Genomic DNA, 22,429 nt, shown 5'->3' with positions numbered 1-22,429 from the left:
CCCGACAAAGTTAGCTTTAGGGATTCATACCTGCCAACATTACAGTTTTTCTCACTTGTTTACACACAAATACTGGCACTTGAGACACAGTGACCACAACATGTAACTCATGCACCAACCCCCTGAAGCAATTCTGCTAAACTACAAGCACAATTCCTGCTTTACACTCAAATTGCAGTTCTAAAATGCACTTTTTTCAAAACACTGCACACAATTCTCTGCATTTGGCACAACGTTCATGAAGAAAATCTCGTTTTCACAAGGAACACACTGTCATTCAAAATTCTTAAGTTAATTGCCCTACTATGCACACTGACTCAACACATGGGCAAACACCTGTCACACAGTTTTACATTTAGCAATCAGAGCTTTAGCATAGAAGGGCAACAGGTGAGCTCTTCTGTCTTGGAGCAATGGAAAACATTGCTTGTGAGGCAGATGAGGTGCTGTGGCCAGACAGAAACAGAAGGATGCAGCATAGTTTATTTATTTATTTTATTTTACTGTAACTGCAAACAGTAAATTCTTCTGTTTTATATGTAGACCACTGTATGTGCAACTTTGTGTTGGTTGGGATGTACACTGTGTACATTGTTTTTGTGGGAAAAATAAAACATATTTGTTACCGTGTATTTGTGTGTTCTGAGTGTAAACAATATCCTCAAATATTTTACAACACACTTATGTATGTACTGTTTGTAGTAAGTGTAACACTGAACAAAAAACAGGCCTAAGTCATCATGATGAATGGAGAAGAAGTGTTTTCCATTCATCATAGTGTTATACACTGAGCACATCTGTGTTCAACTGGTTCTTATAAATGTCTATTCATATGATGGTCATATGATGGTTTGTGTGTGTCATCAACGTAAAGTTGCATTTTGCAGGACAACTGAGGGGTTTTGCCCATTGTGTGTGTGTTTTTTGATTTGTGTGTAGAGTTCTGAGATTATGAGGCATGCTTTCAAAAAAATGTGTGTGAGAAAAACTGTAAGAGGGTAGACTGAGCGCATCACGCAGGGTCACCTCTGCCACTGTGTTGGGTTTCTGGGTACCATGACGCACATCCCCGGACACAGGGACACTCCTATTTGATTTGCATCTCTATAAAATCAAGAGATTAGCGGGAGAAATTACACATCAGGAGCATTGTGTGTGAAAGAGTGAGTACTGGCAGGTATGGGAATGAAAAGACTGTGGCTTTATGAACTCAGGATGTTTGGACTTTACACTTCATGTGAGATTGAATAAACTGCAAATGTTTCTTTTATCCATCCCAGCAAACAAATAGTCAGCTAGCTGACTTGCTGGCAGCCCCACTGTACTTCTGCACTTTGCTCAGCTGGGGCAGTTCAGGAGGAAGGTCTGGCAAGTTGTTAACTCACTATCAATCTGAGATAGAGACAATGACAGGAAGTAAAATGAGAGCAGGACACCGATTGGAGAGCTTATCTCGGTCATCCATGCTATAATTTATTCACCCGTCTCCCAAAGAAAGATTCTGGTCTCATGTAGGTCATATGAAGTGTCAAATTTTGACTGTTTCATAACCAGTTATAAACTGCCCCCGAGGACGTTTGATAAAAGCAAGTTTCACGTTATCGCCCAGTTATTTACTACATCAGTAAATCTGAACCATCATGCTACACAGACTGATACTATCTGATGCTGAGTTATAGATGAATCATCCATCAATACGTGATTAATCGAGGCTGTGGAATGAGTTTGGTATCTGGCTGCGTGTGAGGGCTTGAAGGCAAGAGACTGATTAAATTTATACATGTTTGTGGATATGTTTCTGTCTGTGTGAGTATCTGTGGGTGTGTCTCTGACAGCAATACGGAGTGTGAGTGTGTGTGTGTGCGCGCGCACGTGTGTGTTTGCGCGCGCATGTGTGAGACAGAGTGAAACAAGCACTGGTGATTAGCCTGCTGATTTACGGGAAATGCCAGGGCTGTCTCTGAAAAGAGGCTGTAAAGAGCTTGTGGACACTGCAGTGCTCTGCAGGAAGTCTTAACACTTGTCTCGAAGCAATGAAACCCTCTTGTGTTTTATGTTTTAGATGTTCAACATGTCTTTTTTGACACTGCCAGGTCAAATGCAAACAAAACAGCAGGGTGCACTGATAAAGGTACCTGTTAAAAATCCAGATCAACCTGCAGACTGATGCTCTACAATCTAAAAACACAGTTGACTTAGATTTAGTTCATTTTAATGTGTATATAGTCCCTGGTATACACAGTCCCTGGTGCTAATGTGTGCTTGTGCCCGCTGGAATTGGCAGAAAAGTTGTTTGCAGCAGAGTGCTGGTGTTCACAGAGCGGTAATGAGGAAGAGGGACACCCGGTCCAAGAGGAGAAGTCCAGGCCTCATTTTCTTTCCCATATTTCTGTGAAACTATGAAGATTACTCACACCTGTTTTTTTTTTGTTTTGTTTTTTTATCCCACCTGCTTTATGGTAATTCTCTTATGTTCCACACTTGGTTAAAAGCAGTAAAATGTCCCGGCAGGTGGGGAACGGTGCGTTGATTTTCACCAGTGATGCATCTACTCCAATACTGTACTTTACACATTCTGTACTTGACTTTTTCCATTTTCTGCTGCTCTATATTTCCACTACAATTAAGAAAAAAAATGAGACTGTCAATCTTCACAGCTGTACCTTTATTTTTCTTTTCATTGTCCCCAGAAACTTAAAACGCTGGCTTGAAACAGACCTGAATTATTTTGTTTGACCTTTTTAGTACTTTATGTAATGTACCCTGGTTTGACTTTTGGAATGTCTCTCACATCCTTTGTTATGGCACTTTATAACTATGTTGAGAAGAGTGCTATACAATTTAAGTTACTGTTGTAGTTGTCATTATCATTATTCAAATGTCTACAAAGACACACGCGGTCACAAGACTGAAACTGCCATACCCTTAACAAAGTATACTAACCTTTGACCCTTTAGATTATAGTTGTCATCATTTTTTGACAGAAACTCTTTGGAATATATTGTCTTTTTGCTGTTCTGTTTTTTTTTTATGTTCAGTGTTAAGTAAAGCGAGGATTCAACTAGACGTGGAGACCCGAACGAGGAGACTAACCCCCATGCTGCTCGACAGCATCTTCGTGCCACTGCATGTTATGAGGCTAAGTCATGCGGCAAAAATGTTCATTGTTGTAGGCTATGAAATGCTCCAGTGTATTGAGTATTTTTTTTTTTTTGTATGGCATCATGCAGTTTTCAGCCAGTACAAGTGCTGTGATGAATTCTGAACACACCTCAGTAAATAAACCTTAACCATTTAATAAACACTGATAATGTGCTTTGAGAGAAAAATGTCAAGCACAGTTGGAAACCAGCACTGGAGTATAACTCAGCATATATTTACTTAGACTACGTTTTCATTTTGGATACTCTGGCACCATGCAGTTCTGGCAAATACATTCAAGCTCAGAATGTTAATATTTACAACGTGACTGAGGTAATCATACAATCTCAGAAATAATATATTTTTCAAAAATCAATAAAAAAAGTTTTTCTCAGAGGAAAATAACGTCCAGAACATAGTTTGAAGCGAAAAAGGGGGCAGGGTCCGCCATATACAAAGTAAAACAGTCTGAAATTGTGTTGTCTTTTACGGTCAGTTTGTTAATTTGGTTTATTCAGTACATCTTAATTTATTTTGCTTGTTTAGGCGTAACAATTACAGTTTTTTCCAATTGCTTAAACACAATTTTGCAAACTAGGCTGGTTTAATCAAACTAATAACAAAATTCACAAAACCACACACCCAAACTGCAAAATACCTCATATATCCTGCAAAATGAAGCAATGCACCCAAAACTACATTTAGCATTATCAAAATCCAACTTTTGCACCCAGTGACACACACTTCATTCATATTACAGTTTTTATTGGACTGCATAAACACTAAAATCAAAAATCGTACACAATTATAAAAACCTTACACTCAAGGAGCAAAACCCCGGACCAGATTAGCACAACTATAAGCACAATGTCGGCTTCACACTTTTTGCAAATGACTGCCCACAGTAAACTGCAAAACACTAAACACACTTGTATACATTAGACACAGATGCATATCATGATGTCACTTCCTTGCAAATTCCAAAGCACTGACTTTCAAATGACCACACTCATTATCTAATTGGTTAAACACAACACTCAGGTGCACCAACACATGATTGCGTAATTGTAGACACACAAATCAGGTTCAAGCACTACAAAAAGGCAGCAGGTGAGTTCACCTGTCTTCTACCACAATGGAATGAGTAAGATGAGGAAGAGTAAGAATGAGAGGAGGAATTCAAAGAGAAGGAGAAGGAGGTGAAGGCAGAGGCCATGCCAGAGGTCAAGGCCGAGGTGGAGATAGAGAAGAGGACGAGGCAGAGGCAGAGGCAGACTGGAAGCAGGAATACATGCCCTAAGAAGGAGAGGACCAAATTTATCAAATGAAATTCGGGCAACATTAGTTGACCATGTGGTGAACCACGGACTGACGCTGAGGGAGGCTGGACTGAGAGTTCAGCCAGATCTTAGCAGATATACAGTGGCATCTGTGATCAGGACATTTCGACAAGAAAACAGGTAAAAACAAATCTTTCTACAAAAGTTATCAACTGCTTAGTATTTACCATATCAGCACTGTTCATGCTGGTTCCTTTGACATCCTATGTATTTCTTTCCACATAGGATTCAGGTTCGAGAGCGACAAGGAGGGAGGGGGCCTATTTTCACACAAGAACAAGAAAGAGCAATCATAAACATGGTTCTGGCCAATGATGCAATAACTCTCAGAGAAATTCATGGCGGTTCTTCCCTCGTTGTCTTGCTAATGAAGATATCGTTTGTGATGACGACAAAATTCTCTGGCCTGATCTAGCTTGGCGAAGAGATAATCCCTAATATTTTCCCTGCTGGATTTTCTTTTTTTTTTGTTGCCCCCATATTTTTTATAGTATCTTCTTTTTGTTGTTGTTTTTGATTGGGTGTGTTTTGTTTTGTTTTTGATGTTATGCACAGTACTGTTGTAGCATCGACATCTTTTGTTGAAATTTTGACTGATTTAGATAAATAAATCACTCTTCAGCATTGGTCTTGTGTTGTATTTGGTAATTTTTAGTATTGTATATTTGCACTTTCTCTGTGTACTTCACTTACATTACTCAAATATCTGAGGAGTAGAATTGCTAAAAGAGTTTTAGGATAAGTGCAGCAGTGTGTAACTGGTTCAGCCAGAATTTGAGTGTTTTCATGTGGTAACAAAATATAATTTTTATAAAGTAGTGTATAGTTTTTATAATAGTGTTTCATTTTGCAAAGGATGTGAGGTGTTCTGCTAATTGTGTGTATGGTTGTGCTAATTGTGTGTAGTGTTTTGAAAAACCGGGCCCTATATTCAAAATCGTGCTCAAGCAATTGAAAAAAACTGTAACAGATTTTTGTCTAACCAACTACACACTGTTGGGCATAATGAATAACACTGTCATCGTTAGCATGCTTTGCCATAATACTAACATAGTTCAAATTGTAGAGATTTTTTCAAATAGTTCACTTGCACAGAAATATTTGCAGATACATACACATGATGTTGAAACTTTTTTTTTTTTTTTTTTAATTTTTCACCAAACAAGTCAGTGCAACATATGCACAACAGATATATTTACATTGGAGTGAACACAAATATGCTCAGAATAAAAATGCAACAATGCAAGCCATGGTTGATGACATGGTCAACTAAGGTTGCTCTGATTTCATTTGAAAGTTGTTGTCTCCCCCCCCCCTTCTCACCCTCCCTCTTCCTCTTCCTCTCTCTGCAACATCTTCCATTGTTGTTGTAAAAAAAAAAAAAAGGTGCTCACCTATGGTGTTTTAGTGCTTACTTCCTGATTGAAGTGGTAATAATTAGAGTAACAATTGTTTGGCTAGGTGGAACATATAGAGGCCAATTAGCTCATGTAGTGTAATTTTGAATGGCAGTGTTCTGAAATGGCAAACATGTGACTTTATGTCAGATTATTGAGTCTTATACAGCAAACCGTGTTCAGTGCATTTAAGAAGTGCCATTTTGAATTGCAAAATGTGTGTAAAGCAGAAAATGTGTTTAAAGTTTGGAAGACTTGAGAAGAGGGTTTGCTCTCTGTGTGTCAGTTTAAATATGTGTGCTATGCATGACATTTTAGTGTGTTAGCAATTGGAAAAAACTGTAAATCAATGAGAGACTTTTTTAACTGATTAAAATTCCTCCCCCAAAACTGCGCAGTGCTCCTTTAAGTATTTTCATTTTTTGCAATGTCTCCTTCTACTCCACCAAACAAGACTCGTGCTACAATTATTTGTCAGCTATAGTTGCAAGTTAATGCCCATTGTGTGAACTGGATTTGGCCCCAGTAAGCCCCGCAGCCCCTCAGGGGGAAACGGCAACATCCCGCAACCCTCACGGATAAGCGGAAAGAAAACGAAACAAAACGAAGTTGCAAGTTACTTCTCAGATTAAGATTTCATGCACTAGACACACAAGGATCTCACAAAATATTGTTTCAGATTTTTCAACTCAGAATATATAAAGTTATTCGAAGGATCTCCACCTGGACTTGTTAAAAGAGCAAAATGCTATTTATGTACATGTGAAGGCATCAGTAGTATTAATCCAATATAATATTTAATACTGTAACACCCACAGCCTGAATAAAATGCTGGCAGTTAACATTTCTGTAAACCACAGAATCAATCAACATTAACAATAAATGATCTTTGTGCTGGTTTTCATGTCAGGTGGTGACAAATGTCAGACTCTATTTTAAACTTTTTGATGTGAAACCAGTGAATATCTTAAATGAAACACTGGGACGTTTTCTGGCCGAGTTTATGGTGCAAAACCAGGTCTTTTAAGACAAATGGTGATCTTTTCCTAACGCTAAGTGTTTTTAGTGCCTAAACCTTACCAGAGCCTAAGCAGTGTTGTCACAACATAGAATTCAAAATTGAATATAAAGTAACATAAAGTTTGCTTAAAAGTGCTTTGCCAACATTTACTCTGTGGACTGTCAGCTAACGCGGTGGTGGCATTAAACCTGGACGACATCTTGAGGCTGCATTTCTCTCAACATTTGTATATGTGACACCAGTTGAATCTCCAGCTGCACTGAAACACGATCTTTTCCGAACCTTTACAGAGAGGTTTCTGTGCCTGAGACCTAACCTGACCATGCACAACAACACTCTCTCAAAACTGAGCCTAAAGTAACACAAAGTTGCAACATATTCATTAAGATTTTTTTTTCTCCGATGCATAACCTTTGTCCGTAATATTGTATTTCCACAGCGTTTAATTCTTATGTTTATTTAAGTGGAGGATCTGAATACTGAACACTGTACCACCACTGTTGGAGAGAACACAGTTGGAGACGTTTATTCATTCTTGTTTAACGTAATCAAAATCCGTTTAACTGTGATACTTCTCTAAACAGGAGCTGCCTGTTTGCCAAAAATCCAGTGATGTGTGAGAGCATCCGTGTGTGTGTGTGTGTGTGTGTGTGTGTGTGTGTGTGTGTGTGTGTGTGTGTGTGTGTGTGTGTGTGTGTGCGTGTGTGTGGGCGTGGGAGTGTAAGATAGATGTAGGCGGGAAAGAGAGAGAGACAGACAGAGAAGGAGGGACTTGTTAGTCAGCTGACTTTCTGGAAAGACCAAAGCCATGTTTCTGGCTGCTTACTGAGGCAAAGTTGCAATGCATATTGGCTGGATTTCTTTGCTTTTTTAGGCTCGTGTGTGTGTTTGGTGTGTGTGTGTGTGTGTGTGTGTGTGTGTGTGTGTGTGTGTGTGTGTGTGTGTGTGTGTGTGTGTGTGTGTGTGTGTGTGTTTGTGTCCTGGCATGGGTCGGTCTGTAGGAAATTAGAGAAAGAGAGAAAAAGAAAGAAGAGAACTTTAGTAGAGTCAGCTGATTTACTGGAAAGTCCAAAACCCCTGTCTATTACTTACACACAAACATGTACACACACCCCTTCACACACACAGAAACACACACACACACACACACACACACACACACGCACGCACACACATACACACACACACACACACACACACACACACACACACACACACACACACACACACGGAGGAAGTAGATGGCACTCATCTGCAGGTTGACAACCTATAAAACCGCACCAGGCAGCGAAAGAAACCTGTCAAACTGGGCTGCAGTTTGATTTTCATCAGGCACTAACCACATGCAAATCCACATCATCGTAATAATGGTTGTAACATAACAACATGTAGAGTAATCCCGAAAAACACCTCATGAGGGCTACAAGTTGTAACTCTGTGTTGATCACATCACATGATCAACACAGAATAACACTTCAGACTTAATCTTCTCGTGACAGTCACTCCCTGCAGGACTCCCTGTCAGCTAAAAATACATAACTGACATTTTGGTGTTTTCCTGCCTCGCACATGAACACCTGAACATATTTCATGAACACTGACTGAAGTGTCTGTGCATGTATGTGTGACTGTAAAACTTCTTTCTTCCTGAAAACCATGCACGTGTTCCTGAAATCTTTATCTCGTGCCCCCACACTTCTGTCATAAATCTTTTTGTTGAGTGTATGAATACAAAAAAAAAAGGCTCTTTTTGACCATTTTTATTTATTACTGCCGCCGCTGTTGCAAAAAGACAATCCATTTTCACCAGTGTGGCAACTGCCAACAACACAGAACAACACATATCACGTCAATAAAGGAGACAGGAAAGCAGACAGAACTGAAGCCAGGCTGATTTGATGCAGTCAGCCTTCATCTTCCAGGAGATTTTGTACCTGGAGGCAGACAAAACTGCATCGTGAAAATGAGGTTCATATTAACCAATCTTAATGCTGATGGTTTCATTATTCTATAGCCATTCGTTTTGTGGGGTGGCTGTGGCTCAGCAGGTAGAGCAGGTCGAATTGTGATGGGAAGGTCACTCGTTCAAATCCCGGCTCCGGCCAGGGCTGAGCTGCATGTCGAAGTGTCCTTGAGCAACGTACTGAACCCCACGTTGCGACTTGGGGGGCATCCTGCCCTCACCCTGAGACAAGGCTGGGATTGGCTCCAGCAGCAACACCCTGCGACACCCTGCTCAGGTGTAGAGCCAGCGTCTTGTTATCAGAAGTGCAATTCCCCTGGTCTGCAAGTTTTAGTGTCCATGGGCAAGATACCCCAAACTGTTCCTGACGTGCTGGTCGGCACCTTGCGTGGCAGCCACCGCCGTCAGCGGGTGAATGTCTGAATTACTGTAAATCGCCTTGGACAAAAAAAGTCTGCTCAATGCCGTAAATGGAAATGTAATGACAGTAAGTTACAGCAAAAACAACTCGACGACTGCGTTGTCAGTTGTCATCATAGGAACATCATTATAACCACCGTAGCAAGCAAACCTCTAGCCGCGATTCCAAAAATACTGGGACGATGTGTAAAACAAAACCCTGTGTTCCATTTATCCTTTATACTAACGTGTTTCACAGAACCTCTCCCCATCCATATTTGTGAATGACCGAGCCTTCTGAGGTTGCCCTTCTGCCAACAATGTTTTTGGAGCATTCAACAACTTTCCAAGTCTTTTGTTGGCCCAGTTCTGACTTGTTTGAAAATGTGTTTCTGGCAGTAAAAATCAGTGAATGAATCAACGATTGCCCAGTTTTTTTAAATTGAGAACATGTCAAACAGGATTAGCAAATGATCACAAAGTGCTACATTTATGCTTCCAACTTGTAAAATAATGATCCCGGCCCTCAAGATGCTGCACCTCTTTGTTCAGATTCTTTAAGCCTTGTGTCACCGTGCTGCTGGTGTCATGACACTAACTCCAACATCTGCACACTACAAAAATCTCCAGAAATTCTCAGGAATGCTTGCTGGGTGCACGGCCACATCCACCCACATTTCCCGGGACAACCTACATCAATCATAGTACATTGCTCACTCAAAGTCACATCATAAATAAGATGCCTCTGGGGTTCAATGTTAATATCTATCAGCCTGAACTATGTCATAGGCCAGGACCTGCTGTAAATATTCAGCCAAGAGCAGGGAGATCACGCAAGTAAGTGAATTAAGCTGATTAATGTCCGTTCTGAGGAAATTCTCGGTCTTGGCTGCTGAACAGGAATTCCTGACCTTCGTGAACTCCTAGAACGAGCCAAGAACAACCCTTCAGCCGACCCCAGAACTACAGGTGATATACACTATACGTGTCAGAGTGTATGTAGGTATATGTGTCACAGTATATCTCGGTACTGGAGGTTATCTGAGCTAACAGATCCCTGCTGCGGTTGGCAGCACTATAAACAGGAATGGGCTGCAGATATTCCAACAGCTTGCCAAGCTTGTTCAACACAGCTGACATGCTGTTTGTCCTCAGTCAGGAAACACTTAAAACATCACCAAAACCTCCAAGTGAATGTCTGAACTTCTTCTTCTTAGACTGTTATTGTTAAATGTTGGCGTGCCATGAGTTTAAGTTTATTTGCAACATCAGTTTAACTCTGATATCAGAACTGGGTCAGCATGAGCAGAGGTCATTACAGAGGACAATGTGCAGCAACAATCTTATATAACTGATGTGTTTCTGACATTTAAAAGACTTCATAACATAGAAACAGTCTGCGTTTGAGTCAGTGGCAGTGAATACATGCCCCAGTTACCTGATGCAACCCATTGATGCCAATGCCTTTGTTCTGCCCTGCCATCTGCTGTGGGTGTGGCCACATGCAGGTGAGGCAGCTGCAAAGCCATAGCAACAAACAACAAGAGCGGAAAACAGGAACAAAACAACGAGCAGGGATGCTAAACATGCAGGCTGCTTGACCTGTTCAAGATCATACCACAGATATTTATTTTCAATTAGAAAAGCGCATTTCTAAAACTCAGGATACCTGCCAGGTGTTTTTTTTGTTTGTCTGTTTGTTTTTTAATATGCAAGCCGACTTTCATCTCTGCAGTCAACTGCGGTTTGACTCTCCAGGGATATTTCCAGCTGTTTTTGTGGTGACCAAAGCCAGCTATTTTTCATGGTAAGGTCGATTGGGGTTAGGCTTAGGGTTGGAAAACTAACCGTGACCCTCTCCAGCCATTTTTGTGGCCACCAAAACAAGGACTTTAAACCAAACCCTGCTGTTTTCCTGACCCTAACCAAGTGGTTCTTGTGCCTAAACCTAACAGCTTTCAGACAAAGATTTGTCTCAGATTTTAAATTGGACATAGAGAAACAAAAAGTTGAAATGAAAAAAGTTTATCTTGGCAGCTTCACACTATCCTGCCTACCACAAGTGTCAATGTTACTCACAGAGTCATATTTTGTCTAATAGCGCCATTTCCCACCAATGCAGATAATTTGAATAATGCAAAATATAGCTGCTGCAAAACAATCCCACTACAAAAAAATTGGCTATGCAAAACACATGTCAAATAAAGGCACACGACTGTCAAAATATTCCCCAATGTGATGACAATGTTGCCTCATGCTGAGGTCACGAGACGCGACCGCAAGACCCAAAACTCCCACCTGTGAGAGGCAGCGGTCGTGCATGCAGCTTAAAAATTTTGGGTCTGAGTGATCAGCTCATGTGCCAAATAACCCAAATACAGATTTCTCAACTCTGCAATCCTCAGATAAGAGAAATAAAACTGCTCAAACACATGACGCAATAAAAGGAAAAGAAAAAACAACAACTGCTGAGTCAAGAGCTTTACAGCCTCACTGCCAGGCTCTCTGCCCTGCAACAAACTGGAGGCTCGATTTCTTATAAATCACGTGACTTGAGAGAAGGCTTTGTGACGATGCGTCGTCTGACCAGGAGGTGGTGCTGCTCACAGGAGGGAGACAGGGCATTTCTAAGAAACCGGCCTCGAGTTGGGAAATCCATTCTGGGTTTCTATCTTCCACCTCCCCTCCCTGCAAACACATCCTGGCTGAACTGCAAAAGCCTTTTACAGTCGCAGCTTTGTGGGAAGCCACTGTTCAAAAAACATGAAGGCATTTCCAACAAACGACCTGAATGTCATTGTGATGTTTTCTCATGAAGGGACTGGATCAGCAGTTTGTGCTCTATGAATTGCTTGTTTAGAGAGATGTAATATTTGGAAATTTGCTCTTGCTACAGGGTCCCACTTAGATACAGGATTATTGAGGATTTTAGTCACGTCACGGTGCTTGTCTGATCTTTCAGTATAAGAAAACATATGAAATCGTGTCCAGTTAGGGTAGACTGTCCTGTAAAACTATGAACACGCCAAATAAAACATGCTTTTTGCTGTTATGCAAAGGTCTAGGCTCTTTGACAGTAAATATCTGTACTTTTAATTAATTTTTCACTCAGACATTTCCCCAAACCATAAATATCAATAAGAATGATCAGATAATATGCTTTTTACGATCAGGAGAATGCCGTCTGTTCTGGGCCCTCGTGCCCTCAGTCAGTCCGGGGTTTGTTATTCTTACGGCTCGAGCAGGAATCAGTGAACGCTTGAATCTGTGGCCCTGCTGGTGATGTGAAATCATGGCGTGTGCTACAGTCATTCATGGTGAGAGTCAAGAGTGTTAAGGTGTCACACCACATAAACAAGCTTCCTACGTGAGTATGCACTAACCACAACTGCGAAGAGTTGCAGTCGTGTTCTGGAGTACACAAACTGACGGTTATCGTGCCTTATCCACCGTCATGAATTCTACCACATTTGTGTTATTGAACTTAGAACAGACAACATTACTGCTCTAAATCATCATTCTGAGGTCGTTACTGATTGCACAGTGTAATCGCTGTATAAAAAAAAAAAAAAACATGACATCGTGATGCTTTGCCAGACCAGACCAGATTCTTCAAAAACTGAAAGTTGTATTATGGCACAAAGAAAGCTCTGCCATTGTACAACCAAAACAGGAAGAGCCATTGTTTTTGCCGGGTGAATTTTCCTGAGGTCATGGTGGAAGAAACAAGAATAGCTGGGGAAACTCTACATTGAAAAAAAAAAGGATGAGCATGAGTGAAAGAAACCGAGATGAAACAAGAGTGAATGGATGAGCTCCAGTGTTGTGATAAAGTGTATTCCCTAGCTGGTATGTGTTTCCCCTGGAATCAAGATGGTTCAAAACAGGCATTCTTTCTACTCGATCAATAAGTAACAAAACCTGCAAACTTAACAGTGCAAGAGTGTTTCACTCTGTGGGATTTCTAGGTCAAATTGGGATTCTTGTGCTAAGTTTTCAACTATGCTGCTAATAGCAACCGGGAAACAGTACGGATGGGCGGGGGGGGTCCAAGTCTTAAGTCAAGATGTGAATTTGAAATAAAGCTGTTATTCAACAGCAACAGCGACAAAAACAAACTCTTTTTTGTTTTCATTCCTTTAATAGTCATTGTAACTGATAAAAAACGTGAAATAATGGCTTTCTGACAGCTTTCTGATGGCTTTCTGATGCTTTCTGAGACAGTTATCTAAGCGTGACAATCTCATACTGTTGAACCCAATCACAAGGATCAGTTCTTTGAAGATCTTGGGGTAAAAAAAAAAAAAAAAAGGTGTGGCGCACCTTCACATGTAAGTAATACAATTCTTTATTTGGTCTTTAATGCCACAACTAGACTCACCAAAACTCAAGTTGCAAAGGAAAAAAACACAATCCTACATCCTTTTGATGATTTAAAACTCTACCACTATGACTTGTCTCTCCTGCTGTCTATGTGAATGAATCTGTGGCAGCCTTTTATCTCTTTTGCTCACTGATGATAACTGATTACAGCAGCAAAACAGATTCCTTGGAAACAGGACTGAGACATACCTAAGACTCAAGCATTCGAAACAGACATCCTGGCCTTGGACTTTTATGTCCTGTTAACTGTGATCTTTGATTGTCTTTTTGTGTAAAACCTCCGTCTGGTGATGGTATAGGGATGTCTAAGTTCCTCATATCTTGTCAGAAATGCTTGTGCAGCAAAGGTTCCAGCACCGCTGTTATGTAAAGGCCGCTCGTGATTCAGTTCAAAGTATGATCAAATACCACTGCCCTGGTTTAGAAGAGTCATTTCCTGTTTTTACTGTACTGACTCCAATTTAACGGCTCTGCAGGGCGACTGTGGTAAAAAAAAGTTAGATGACAACTTCTCTCGAGGGGAACTGCTGTGGTCTGTCTACCCTTCCCCACGTACATTTAAGCACATGCAAATTCCAAACATGTGTGTGAGCGGGCGAGTTCAGTTTCAAGGTGAGCAAAAAACAAACACGGAAGGTAGCCAGTGAGTTATTAACACCGAAACCGTGACGCTTCCTTTTTCACACGCCACTAACACAATGTGAGCAACAGATAAGCGCGTCGAGTTCATGTTCATGTTGGTTATATTACAGGCTCCATCGCCATCTAGTGGTTATTAACAATGCTGGTGTGATTATCTGAATGTTGTCCAATGGTGCTCTCTAGTGTTCATTTAAGACAGGATGCTACATACTCTAACACCTAACCTTTGTACAAAGAGCATCCTTTACTTAACTAAACCAAACAACGTTACAGGAAAAATGTAATTAAATGACTTGTGAAGTGAAATGTGTAGGAGTATTATTAAAACATCTTTAGAAAGCTTAGCTAAAACTCAGAATATTAGCTTGACAAAAACAGTTTTTGACTTGACATCAAAGACGTCTGTCTATCGTGTTGAAGAGCTATCTACCAGAGATAGCATGCTAACCAGCTAGCCCCCTGCCAAAGCTTAAGCAGTAGAAACAACAGCATTATCCCAGTTCTCCAAGCTCTCAGTCCAGGCGACTAGCTGCATGGCTGACTAAACTATCTAGCTTTCTCTGGTAACAAATTCATACACATCACACCTTTAATTAAGTTAAAAAAATGTATCATTTTTAAAGTACTTATTTATAAGTTTGGTCATTGCCGGACTTACTGAAACATGCAATACTACAGAGCAGAATTATTATCTAATAAAAAGTCTCACAAAAGTAAAAAAGAGTTCAAATCAGATATTATACAGCAATAATAATATATAAGAAATAATATAGAGGTTACAGAAATAAAAAATACTCTTTCTGCAGAAAAATTCAGTAACATTTTTTTCCCCCCCAAGTGTGATTATCGATGTATTGATGTCTAAGCACTATATCAACGTTGCAGCTGGTAAAACTGCAGATACTTTAACTAACTTAATAAATTGCTGTGCAGCTTGGGATCAGCCAAAGTAGTTTCATAACTAGGTTTGAGAACAAAGACAGCAGCTCAAACACATCCCATTTCTGCACCTGATGAGTTTTTCACATCCTTACCCCCAAAATGGTTTTATTCTTTCCACTCTCCCTCCTCTCTCTTTTTTTAGTCTCCATCTCTCCACCTTCAACTGTTGCCGGTCCATCGTCCATTCTTCCATAACCCTAACTTCTTCTTCTGTCATCCCCCACTCCTTTACCCCACTCCCTCAATCAATCCCTCCAACATCATTTCACATCTCCATCCATAACAAGCAACAAGCATCTAGATTCATAACACTGTTGCTGTGGTCTATGTGAGAGAACTCATAACAATACGTAATCATTGATTTGTTGTTATATTTTGTATCATTGCAGTGTCAAATTAACTCAATTAACTTCATAACCAAAGCTATCATATAAATGTAGTAGAGTAGAAAGCACAATTTTTAAGATAAGAAGTCTTCCCAAAAACGAGTACATCAAAACTGTACTGTGGTGAAGTACTTGAATAAGTGCACTTACTTTCAACCACAGAGTTAAAATGTCCAGTAAGTTGTATTTTAAAAGTTGTAGCTGGTAAATGACAAAAGGGTTTGTGAAACAGATGAAATCATCTCTACCTCGACGAACTACAACAGCAAAATGCTCATTTCACATCACAGAATCAGAAACAATAATCCGAGAAAATAATATCAAATAGCGTGGTGCTATTTTTCTGCATTATGAATACTTTTACTCACTATCGGTGACATTTTTTGCTTGAGAAAGGATGTGAATACTTCTTCCACCACGTTTATTCCGTTGAGTGTTTGTGCCATTGATATTTTGGAAGGACTGCTCATATTTGACTCAAGTTAAAACCGAATCTGGCCTAATCTTTAACACTGTGTGTATCCTATAAGCTTCATCATCAGCTTTATAACGTTCAATAAAAATCTGACGACAAACTGTTGAAGCTCCTTGTGGACGTTCGGTAAGGTCTTTTTTTTCAAGTTTAGGCTTTTTACTCATTTTAGCCATTCATTCCTCTCAACCACGCTCACTCATTACATCTGCTGTCAGCCAGTCATATCAGTCCAGTCGCACATTCACACCTACATTATCAAACCTACCATCTTGCTGCTGTCTTTTCAATTATGAGTCTCTGTCTGCCTTGTTTCAGTCATGCTGCCTTGTTGCGTGCCCCCTCCACCCTCTGCATCACTGCCCTGTCTTCACAAGATGTATCAGTTTCAGCATTTCATCAGACTGTCGTTCTCAGAAGAGTCATCAGCCACAACCTACACCAAAACCACCACCACTGTCTGGACTGCTGCTCAGGGCAGTCACCCTCAATAACAAAACCTCCCTGTCTAAACCTTTTTGACATGACTCGGGTTGTATAATATACTTATCCTTTTTCAAAAATGTTTTTAGTTAGTACTGCAGCTGCCCTTACTAAGCATGTACTACTGCATGCAGTATACATAAGATTTGAGCATACTACTTTGGTATAACCTTGGCTCTCTTGCTCATACGTCTGTTGCAGTTTGTAGCGTCAAACTTTACGTATGAAGACAAAGTATGCAAGCTGGAAAGCAGTGAAAGAACTGTCGTCTGTCTCCGCTCACTCTGTGACTTAGTTGATTCAGTTTTTTCTGCAGAGAAAAGCATGCTGGCTTCATACTATTATGACTGACTAAAACATTTTCTGGCAGACTAAATAGTACGGCAGTACTGGAACGCAGTTTACATCATCCGATCCATTATCTGCTGTGATAAAAATTATCTTTACATTCAATAATCTCACCTAGTTTAGTAAATATAGTCACCATATAAATACATGTTCCTCTCTGAAATGCAATGGTGCAGAAAGTAAATGTATTTAGTTGCTTTGCCCCAGTGTTTGTGGACATCTGAACATTTAAAGTGCAAAATAGTGAGGTCAGATGAATGCAGACGGGAATAAACTGCAATGAACTGCAAGAAGATGAGTAAAGATGTCACCCTTACATTTGTCTATAAGTACACTGCACCTGACACACCAATCCATTCAGAATATGCAGGAGAAATACCTTACACAGTCAGGACACCATCTCTCAGAAAATCCGATGGCGCACGCTGCGGTCGGATTTGGCGACATCTAGCGGCTGTTTGCGATGCAGCACCTTGACAGCAGCCCTTTAAACCAACGTGAGCAGATTTGTTTAGGCCTACGTGTTTTTTGGTCGGTTAACACAGATTAGGATCAGCAATGCACTCTCAGATTCACATTCAAATAGTGACACAGGACGAGGCTAATATTCCGATAATCAGGCTATATTCATTAAAAAAGATCTCAACATTTTTCATAAGAGCATGAAAACTGGAGCAATTAGTGGCCTGTTTCTGAGTATGCAATGAAAATACGTCATGGCATTACGTATATGAAAACAGACACGTGTCACCTTATAAGACAGATTTTAAATTTTCCAATATATAGAAATGCAAATAGCCTGGAAGATAAACGATCCGAATGTTTTCTAGCTTCTGACAAACAAACAAATCCAAAACAACATACGTCTGTGTGAGACAGTTACATGTCCCAGTATGTCATATAAAGGTTTAAATGTCAGATTTTTTTTTCATGGGGAGGAAAATCGTAGACATGTTTGGTAAAATAAATAAATAAATAAATAAATAAATAAACAAATCATTATAGCCCATGCATTCGCAATAAATGTGCACAGGAGCCTAGCTGCTGTTCAATACACGTGATATTGAAATAAAAAAGCGGCTTCAAAGAAAGAGATATAAAGAAAAATACAAAGGAAAGAGAAGAGATGATAGCTAGCCTCTTACTGCTAATTATGTACTCGTTTCCGCCCGGTCACTTTCACTTTAGCATTATGCTTTATTTCTTTCCACACAACGGTGAAAACCTCCATAAACACCTACAGAACCTGTAGAATATCGCCACAAACCAGCCTGAGGCGTGATTCTACATGGATGATTTGTTGTATTTCCTTTAAAATCACATTTCAGGAGTCACATCTCTTCATGAAGCATCACCGTTACCAAATCTCCACCCTGGACCTACAGGATGCGAGGCGCTATTCAGAGGATGAGAGAAGAGAAGACTCACCTTTAATCGAGCGGACGTCCGATTATTCCCCGTGGAAGTTGTGCCCCGAGAATAATCCACTTATAAAAGGGAGTAAACCACGAATAAACCGAGCGAAGGAGCAAACGGTGTGACAGTGAGCCGGAGTGCTGCGTGCAGTTTCACTTTTACTTCTGAGCCTTCGGGCTAAATCTGCAGCGTCGCAGCAGCTGGTCTGAGGTCGGGTTACCAGCGGCTGCTGCCCTCTGTTAAAGCTTCAGCGTGTGTGTTGACTGAAAACAAAATGACACAGGAATAACTTTTAACCAGAGAGAACAGGCGCAGAGATTCCGTGTGTTTGCATTTGAAAGGCTGCTGGAGGATCTGAAGCGAAGCTGAAATGAAACAGCTGGCCGTGTCTTCTTTGGGGGCTTCCCCTCAACATTTACAGAACATGAAAGTATTCCAACATGTGCCACGTAATGCACTGCTGCTTTTTATTGCCATTCACACTTATTTTTAAACAGTCATGAAAATGAAAGGATGTACAAGTGAAACCAATCTTGCAGGCAGCTTACTGTAACTTACAGTGTGGAAGCATGCCCACACATCTCAGTTTAACACCTCTGGATTTGTTCCCTTGTGTTGGAGCTAATGCAGAACATTTATTTCTCTGATAGACAGAAGCAACAATAAAATGCATGTGATTATCTCTACAGCCCACACGTCTACATATTTCTGTTTTATCAGCGTTATAGTAATGTTATAATAAAGTCCTTATTTATCTCATTCAAAAAAAAATAAAAAATCTACAAAGTCATATCTGTATTTGAATGAATTGTGGGTAAATAAATCAGTGAAGTCTGCACAAAGTCCACTCGGACTGGATGAAATGTGAGTTTGGACAGCCCTCAAGACTCGCTGACTTCCCTTGATCTCGCCTGCAAAGTCCAAGAGTCTGGGTGTTTGGGTGCAGCCTCAGTGTTTGCACAGCTAACACAGCTGTTTAGCTGTTTAGCATGCTAACTTCAGTAGACAGCGCTACAACATAATACAGTGGAATGGTAACGTAAATGCTGCCGTTTAACCAACACTCTGTTCATAATTTGAAGTGATTTTGAATGTTTTCAACAAAAACTATTACATATTGGCCCATTAAAAAGAAGCAGTTAGATGTCATATATGCTTAGACTTATCACTTAGACTAATCCATGCCATTTGAACTCTGTACAAACAGTCTGCCTCCTCTAATGAGTCATTCAAAGCACAGCTCAACACCGTCTTTTTCTCTGCTTTGGATTGTACTTTATTTGCCACTAACTAAAGGAGCAATATGTAAGAGAAGTTTGGTTTAAACCATTCAGAGGTTAACTAAGAATGACCAACAGAATGTGACACAGTGACAGTTTTGACCCTCTGAGGTCTGTGGTCTGTGTCATAGAAATAACTACACAAGGTAGCGTGCTAACCAGCTATCTGCGGCCTGTCCATCAAAGCTTCTTGTCTGGACAGCTAGCCCTTCAGCTAATTGAGCTAGCTAGCTAATTATTGTTACACTAATGGCAGGTAGCAGCAGTTAGAGGTTGCTGTGGTGGTATGTTGTCCCTTGCAGCTTTAGTGGTTGTTTTACAAGTTTTCGGTGTTGCGCTACAAAAGTAAATTGTTGCATTAATGGATTAATTTAAGCGTTAACGGACTAGGCTAATACCCTTAATGTCTAATAAGGATTTGCAGTAATATTACTACAGTTACTTCTGTCTGGTAATGTGATACCACTTCAAATTAAAACCCACGGGATCGCTGGAAAAGGCAAGGACTGGAACGGTGCATCAGGCAGGGCCAAAGTGTTTCAATGATTTCCTCTCCCCCTCCTGTTTTCTCCCCAGGCATGAACCACCCAGTTTACACCTGTGCAGTCTGGCCATGCTGCCCACAGGTTCCTCAGAGGCGGATCTTGCCTGCCTGAGCTTTGTTGGATCGTGTAGGCAAACTTCTCGAGATCAGGTCAACAATGCTGTACTGTCTGATATTTTGCCATGAGTCCTGGGGCTTGTGTGTCTCAGAGCAGACCCAGCGAACGGACCATTGAACAATTCCATCTTCTACAGTCGACTGTGACTCTGTACCTACTCTGTTTCTAGGTAAATAAACAGGCCTCGGCTACAAAGCTCTCCTTTTAATACCACTCTGTAAAAATACTTCACTGTTGGTTAAAGTCCTGCATTCAAAAAGTGTGTTAGTATTATTGTTGAAATGTACTTAAGAGTATAAAAAGTACAAGCAGTGGATTACTTTTGCATTTGCAACAGCTACACAGATATTTTTAAGGCAGACTGCCTTATTAAAAAAAAAAAACAGATTTGAGAACCAAGCCCCTTTTTAAGAACATTATAGAGTTGATGTTACTAATTATTACTTAAATTGTTGTGAATGTTGTCAATGCTGTAAATGTTCTTTTATCCATTTTGGTCCATATTTTATATTTGTCAAACAAAGAGCTGCTATATGTGTTGATGACAATGACAATGACAATAAAGAATTTATTCTGCTCTGATCTGGATGTGGTGGACATTCCATTCATCGTGCTCCTCCTCCCTGCAGCCTTACAGTCGGAAAGTCCCTTGTTTCCATCGTGTCCATGAATCTCTATCACAGCTCAGAAAGGGGAGGAGAGGAGAGGAGACCCTTCTGTGGAGGCTTGAAACGGTCTGATTTTCTCGATTCTTCTCTCCTATCATGGGTAATACAGCATCTGTAAGTTATTTTATCCTGTATTTATTTGTCACTTCTACTAAATGGGAACATTTCTCATATTTGAAATGTTTTATTGCTGGGAGCTGCTGATGAGAATGGAGCGCTTGAATAAAATGATAAAAGCTGTTTGGAGCGTCTACACAATGTAGTGCTTTAAATGTTTCAGATGGCAGACTTTTAAAAAAAACAAAGCAAAAAAAACCTCTTGTATTGTAGAAGTGCAGCAGAGAAGATGACGGAGACAAGACAGGTGGACTGTTGAATAAAAGTAACTCAAAGAATGTTTCCAAAAGTAACTGAGTAAAAGTAATGATTTTCCTCAACAGGAACAAAAAACATTCAAAAGACGAATAAGTTCCGTTCCATTCCGTGTTTTGAGATTTTCAGGTGATCAAAATGTCTCTTCTTCACAGTTGAACAAGGCGAAGAAGAAGAAGAAGAAGCCAACACAATGAAGGAGGTAACTACAGTAGAAATTTTATGACCATCTACTTGTATCAGCAAATGTAAGAGTAGAAGCGCTTATTCAAGACTCAAACTAAGTTTGTTAGAGGTGCCCTCTGTATTTATGTGGACATAAAATGGTCACTGACGTTTGAGACCTGTAACAACAAACTCTGACAGCATTTCCCAAACTCCTCAATGAAACGTTGATGCTAAAAACATGTCAGAGTTTTTATTTTTCTTCTTCTCATTCTACTTGTATTTTGACTTAACATAATTAGAGACTATATACTGCATACATACTGTATGATTAGTTGTTATCCAAATAAATTTTAACATATCTTATGGCCACGAAACAGAAAACTGTAAGGAGCAGTCTACAAGTCAGCTCATCAGTGTGACGCTTCATCCAATATTTGAAAATGTAGGCTCATAATTTGGTTCATTCTGTAATGAATTATGTGCATTATGTTGCGGCCACCCTCTTTCCATCTCAGTTTCCTTTTTATACTTTACAGGAAGTGATGATTTTCCAAAGGGTTCTGATGGATGTGGCTGTGAAAGGCAGAATGTCTACAGAGGATGAATGGCTGTTGATGGAGTGGGCAGATCACAGAGGTGAGCAAGTGTGATTATACATACAAACTGCAATGAATTGATTAATTAATGACATGTCTTTGCTTATTGTTTCTATATTATATTATATTATATTATATTATATTATATTATATTATATTATATTATATTATATTATATTATATTATATTATATTATATTATATTTATATAATATTATATTTGTGTGCATTTTCATAATTATTACTTGCAATTTTACATGTTACATGTTACATTTTACATCTGCAATGAATGAATGAATGAATTACATTCTTTGCTTGTTATCTCTCTTACTCAAACACACAGGTGGTACT

The 22,429-nt window shown here is 39.9% G+C and overlaps 1 long non-coding RNA gene across 2 annotated transcripts in view; it reads right to left on the bottom strand.

Moving 5' to 3' along the window:
• The window catches only part of LOC119031959, a 31,299-nt gene extending 12,517 nt beyond the window's left edge, over nt 1-18,782 (bottom strand). Inside the window, exons 1-2 of one of the 2 annotated variants that reach the window (XR_005078752.1) lie at nt 18,346-18,782; nt 17,302-17,402 (exon numbers count right to left, since the gene is read on the bottom strand). This is a non-coding gene — a long non-coding RNA (uncharacterized LOC119031959). Of the gene's footprint in view, nt 1-17,296; nt 17,403-18,345 lie in introns of both variants that reach the window. The other variant, XR_005078751.1, reaches the window with a different exon arrangement.
• Nucleotides 18,783-22,429: the final 3,647 nt, after the last annotated feature.

This window comes from Acanthopagrus latus, chromosome 13 (genome assembly GCF_904848185.1).
Source record: "Acanthopagrus latus isolate v.2019 chromosome 13, fAcaLat1.1, whole genome shotgun sequence".
NCBI classification, from domain to species: Eukaryota; Metazoa; Chordata; class Actinopteri; order Spariformes; family Sparidae; genus Acanthopagrus; species Acanthopagrus latus.
The sequence above is the reverse complement of the archived record's forward strand: the minus strand, read 5'-3'. Positions and strand labels throughout refer to the sequence as shown.